This window comes from Gastrolobium bilobum, unplaced genomic scaffold (assembly GCF_033153095.1).
Source record: "Gastrolobium bilobum isolate Gb01-03AN ecotype WA unplaced genomic scaffold, APGP_CSIRO_Gbil_v1 utg190792, whole genome shotgun sequence".
NCBI lineage: Eukaryota > Viridiplantae > Streptophyta > Magnoliopsida > Fabales > Fabaceae > Gastrolobium > Gastrolobium bilobum.
The window spans coordinates 25,956-32,082 of record NW_026899558.1 but is presented as its reverse complement, the minus strand read 5'-3'; the positions used below and the strand labels follow the sequence as shown (position 1 = coordinate 32,082).

General features: G+C 36.1%; 1 long non-coding RNA gene across 2 annotated transcripts; it reads right to left on the bottom strand.

Annotated features, from left to right (window-relative positions):
• Positions 1–798: 798 nt before the first annotated feature.
• Positions 799–5,849, bottom strand: LOC133291459 (uncharacterized). 2 transcript variants are annotated; one of them, XR_009748801.1, is made up of 4 exons: positions 5,444–5,849; positions 5,240–5,346; positions 4,151–4,215; positions 799–1,124 (listed from the first exon to the last, which is right to left on the bottom strand). It is a non-coding gene; the product is annotated as an uncharacterized LOC133291459 (long non-coding RNA). The 2 variants fall into 2 exon arrangements; XR_009748800.1 differs by having other exon boundaries at positions 799–4,215.
• Between the last annotated feature and the right edge of the window lie 278 nt (positions 5,850–6,127).

The window sequence follows — 6,127 nt, the reverse complement described above, 5'->3', positions numbered from 1 at the left end:
AGTTTGAACCGGTCAGTTTGTTTGTATCGAGTATAGAGCGCAGTGACAGTGGGTTAGTCATTCTAAAAATTGAAAAAGATGTAAAGATAAATTAATTAATTAATATTGTCATGTAATAAGAAAAGATTATTAAAGACTTTTAAATAATATGCCCCTCCCACTATTTTATCCAAGTCAATGACCCTTAACTTTGACTTAGGGTTATTCTACTTTTAGATTTTACCTTAGTGGGATTTTAAGAGTGCGATCATTTATTTTAACCCTCGTCTAAGACCGCAAGATTAAATTAAATAATGGGTTGATCCTTATCAACAGTATCTCATACCCTCTCTTAACATTAGGTTGACAACTCCTTGTCACTTAGTACTGCATCTCATGCAACCAACCTAGCACTATTACCTTAAGCACATGAGCCCAACTGGGCCTGCAACTCATGCGTTCAGTTAAGCACTAACCAGCACCCTAAGTGTCTAACACTTCTAATACTTCTCTCACTCAACGAAACAGTGGGTCCCAACTGAGTTGTAGAGCACCACTATTTAGAGGAGGTTTGAGTAATATTGGTGGTGGGAGGTAATCATACACTTAATAATTGATTCCTTTAAGGGTTCCTTTTATTTAGGGTTTACTAAGCCTCATCAAACGCGTATGTATTATTATTATGCTAGTTGTCACCTATGTCAAACATCTATCGGATTACACTAGTCGTAAATGGACGTGCACAATAATACATACAAACGCGATTTGTCCAATTCATGCATACTAGTCGTTTTAAAACATAAAAGCATACATCCGCGATACACTATCTCATGCATACTAGTCGTTTTAAAATATACAAGCATATAAAACAGTTTTATTTGAGACAGTTATGATGCTCGCGCATTCTTCAATCTTGCTCCTTAGGCCACGGCTTCTACTCGTCTAAACGCCACTAGCCTAATTCTCTAATTACAAAATAATTAAAGAAACTCCAAAACATCTTTGGAGGGACAAATGAAGATACAAAAATTTAAAATTCAAATTTACATCTCTAATTTAAATAGAGCAAAATTACACCTTTAATTTAAAATTTAAAATTTAAAATTTAAATTCGGGCACCATGACCATCCCCTTCCAATTTGCACCTGAAAAGTTAAACAGCTTGCAAGCACACAATTAAATATATTCTCACATATATTTTGATAATTTAACAATTAAAATATCAAAACAAGAATCAAAATTCAAAATTTCCTAATTTTCTCCAAATGGCCGAATCGTGCATCTTTATACATAATTCAAATCTTTGTCAATTCTTTCTCAAAGAACATAAATTAAATCATACATATAACTATAATCTCAATATGGCCGAACCATACATGCTCATTTATTGGAAATTTTATCACAAAATTTTTTAACAATTCAAACAAAATCAAGAACCCTTCTTTTATACATGTAGTCGAGATATGCCATAAGATCATGGAGAAAACAAGGCATTTGAATATTCACATCATGGCCGAATCATATTCTTTTCCAAAAAAATGTTTCTTTTGAAAACTTTCACAAAGAATATAAAGAAACAAAACCCTGAGTACACGTAGATATATGAACATCATAATCATATTAATCAAGTTCATGAAAAAACAATCTTTAACATTTTATATCCACATGCAAAGAATCAATCTTTAACATCTTTAAAGAATTTTTGACCGTGAAGAATAAATTTTTACAAACAAAGTACCATCACCCGTCTATGGTAAAGCAACCGGGCTCTGATACCACTTGAAAGATAGAGCCTTGAAGGCCGTAGGCATGTGAGGATGAAAACAAAAAATTTTCAAAGCGGAAACACACATACCAATCAAGATACGTACTCTAGGACACAGAGATAACTTATTCATAACTCAAAACTCGAAGGTGATCAGTGTTAGGCTTGAAGGTTCAAACCCTCTAATGTTGATCCACACCACCCTTTGTCAAGACGTAAGAACTCTTCTTGAAAAGCCACCAATTCAAACACCACAAAGGAGCAAGCTAGGCGTCCCTTGTGAAGAGGTAGGAAGCTCGGTTCTATTATGTTTAGATGAGAGAATTTTCAGCCATAAAAATCACACAAAGTAGTGCACAAATTGTAGAAGAGAATGGCCTTTTTATTTTCCAAAAACCCTAAGGAGAATATCACAAAAGGAAAAAACTTAAGGAGATGAAAGAGGAATAAATTTGAATCAGATTTTTTTCACCAAAAATCTGATCATGGAGCGCCCCTTTTGTGGAGGAAAGAATGGAGTTGTTGCAAATCAAATATAGTCAACAAACTCCTATCCTATCCTCTTAAAACTAAGTCTGCACCTAGTCAATATTTTGACCTAATAACCATTATATGATCAGCCATATTGTGCACCCCAATCAGCCCAAAATCATTCCAAAAATATTGATTAGTTGCAATTCAAATTGAATCAACTAAATCAAATATTTCTACAACCAACCAAATCTGAATGGAGCTTGATTTGTTGATTAAATGACCAGCATTAAGCCACCAAATCAGCGCCCCAATCATCTTTGATGATGTCCAAATATCTCCTCTTGATACTTAGGATTTGATCTTGACAAGATACTATCAAGATCTTATCCATTCCTTTTGTTATTGTGACACCCTCCCTGTACGCGTCCAAGGGAGTCATCTGCTAAGCGGATTAGAGTCGGAGCAGAATTAATTTAAATACTGCACTATGATTTTAAGTCAATTAAATAAGATCTTCAATGAAATCTGGTTGCACGTGAAAAAAATAGCGTGAGGCTTCATAAAATACATTGCTTGCTGAAAATAGTAGTTTTCCAAAAACCTTGCTGCATTGAAAAAATCATATCAAATTGGATTCAATAGCTTAAAACAAACTTCTTTGACACAAGAAAACTAGACATCCGGGGCGTTATGAGCATATAAAAATTATTTCGTTCGGAGGTGTCTAGCTCCCGAGACTGAACTCGCAAAAATACAAGGCAAATCATTGCAATGTTTCAAAACGACCTGACTTGCAAAAATTATAATAAATTGAGCTTTCAAAATTTCATTATAAAGTTTATATAATCTGAAAATAGACATATGGGGCTACGCGTGCATAAGTAAATCGGAGATCTGTAGCCCTAGAAGTGGAACTCGTAAAGTGCTCGCAAAACAGTTTATAACTTAGCATTCAAAACGTTCATGAATTGTTTTTGTAAAATATAATCAGAATAGTGCAAGTTAGGTGCTGACCATAAAGTCTCATAATACACCAATTTAAGACAGGTTCTGACATTTTTCCGATATCACAAAATATTAAATCAACATCATTAATCAGTCAACAACTAACAAAAATGGTGGACAACAGCATAATTTCCAAAGCAGCAGCAAACAAGCAGAACATGTCCAAATCAAATACTTCATAAAAAAAAATCCTTTTTCGTCTCCCTACAATTTATAAAAATTGAGCCCCAAAAGGGGTGAGAAAGAATCCCAGTAGTGTGATAGTAAAACCAGTATTGCCACAATATTAGACTAGGTACAAAATTCCAAAACAGTCGCATCAACATATAATTTTTCGGATAGGTGCTAACATATAATCATAGTGCGTATATAACGCCAAAGTACTAATCATATTGCATATATAACGCCAAAATACTAATCAAGATGCGTATATAACGCCAAAGATATATGTTCATAGCACTGCAGTGCACGTACTAACAAGCACAGTGGAGATCCCATAATGGCTCCTCAAGAGGGTTCCAACCGCGACCTATGCGGACTGAAGCCAAGTGTCCCATACCCTGGTACCGGAGGGATGCCTATATGATGCGTGCTCAAACGTATGCTTATTTTATTATATACTTCGGCTTCCAAAATGAGTGCATAATGCTGTATGCTATGACATGTTTGGCACACACAGACAGAAACAGATGAATCATGAGGTGCATATGCATGACTAGATCATAATAGTATATATTTCTCGTACTTTTAATACCAAGCTGCCGAATCACAATTAATTCCCAAAACGAAATTTCCATCATGTCAAATGCAAAGGCAGAATACATATAACATATAACCGAATACTAATCATAAGGCACATGTGAGCATCAATTCAAAATTCCATACGCTAGCTAATAGTCACAATAGGTCTCACCACCAAACACATACCTTGGTGTGCCTCAATATAAATCATACAGCAGCAAATTCAGTCCACACTCAAAGGTTATGTGCACCTAATCAAGCAAGAGAAACCAAACAGAATTTCAGAATTTGACTCCTAGAATTTATAAGTGCTATCCATACTTCCAATCCTTAGTATTTGAACGATTTCCAAGGGTCCTTTACTAACTTGTTTTTCTGACTTCATGCCCCTTTTTTATTAACTAGCTAACAGCGAAAATCCAAGGTCTCATTCATATGCAATTTCGATTCTTTTTAGCATTCAAAAGGATATTCAGAATTTTACTTAAATAACCAAACCAACTAAGCCTGGGTGCGTTACAGAGGACCCAAAACATGCTGTTAATTTAATTTAATTCATATAAAGTTGATACAGTAATATATTCCATTCCCAGATGTCGTATTCTAATTTAACAAAACAACAACTCAACAATGGAGGCTTTATTCCAAGCTCCAAAAACAATTCCTTGTGCTTGCAAGCACACAGCCCAACCGGTTTAAACATGGCAGAATTAAGAGAATAAAATTGACAACAAGCTATCCATTTATCATTTAAATAACCATGTTTACAATATTCAGAGTGAGCTAATGAGGCATACAGCATGCTGTCCCTTTAAAGTTATCCCTTTAAATTTTAAACGAATACCCATAGTCTTACACTAAACCAATTCCTGACATCACATTAATTTACCAACATGATCAGCAAAAAAATCCCAAAGTCTCTTACATAAAAAGGTTCGGTTTTTAGCCCTCAATTTGGTGCTTACTCTTTTTCGCTTGACACAACCCCACCCATACGATTCAGGAATGAATTATTGATGTTTTAACATGCTGCCCTTAAAGGTATTAACACATACAAGGTTTTACAACTAGATTGGTCCAAAGAAACAGTCACGAATCCATATAGAGTTATCTTCCAATCTCACAAAATTCCTTGAAACAATTAGCATGCACTACAACCTTGGCTACACGGCTGCACTAAAAATAATGAAGACAGAAGGACCCATTACATTTTTCTTGGATGCATATACTGGCTGAATAGCAGGGGATAAAGAAAGATCTTGAGAGTTCACTTACCTTTTCTTGCATCGGCACCCAAGACCACAAATCGACCAAGAAGCAGCCCATCCTCCTTCCTATGCTCCATAACTCGCGTTTAAGTCAACATGAAGAAGGGGAAGGAGCTAGATTAAGACCGAAACATGTGCATGCATTGGAAAGTGAACTCAATCAGAATCGACCCAAGGTGTGTTGGACAAAGAAAAGGAGCAAATACCTCACCTCCTTGAAGAAGGGCCTTTGGCCGAACAAGGGAAAGAGGTGGAGGAAGAGCTCATGAGCAATCTCCCTAGTTGCTGCAAATGGCTGGACCCTTGAGGAAATGAGATGAAGGCTTGTATTGTGATTCACCTCTTAGAGATCGACGGTTTAGAGGATAGGATGAAGGAGTCAAACACATGAAAGCTTACTGCTTGCTGTACGATCGAATAAGGAGATAGATTGAAGAAGATAAGCTTTGCTGTTTGGGTCATCTATTTGGAGTTTGCCGCTTGTAGGGAAAATGGGAAATGATCACTTAGGACTACTCTTGGTTCAAAGACATGCCTGATCCGAATATTTTTCTAAGGAATTCACGACTTGAAGACAAATGAGGGAGAGAGTTAGAGTGGCTGAATGGTTCTCTATTATTGATTAACGCTCAGCTCCTTGGTTCACTACTTTGCGCACAAGGATAAGAGAATGGAGTGATGAGGTGTGGCTCTTGACCAATGGAATGTCATGCAAGTAGATTACCTTTTCCCCTATTGGTTGCATGTGGAGACTGGGACAGATTTGCTTTGTCCAAAAGTGCAAGTAATCAGAATTTTCTCTTTACATTAGGTGCATGTAAGGAATACAAGAGTGGGTGGGGTTTTGCCATGTGTAATTGCTCAACCAATGCATGGCAAGCATGTAGATTTATTT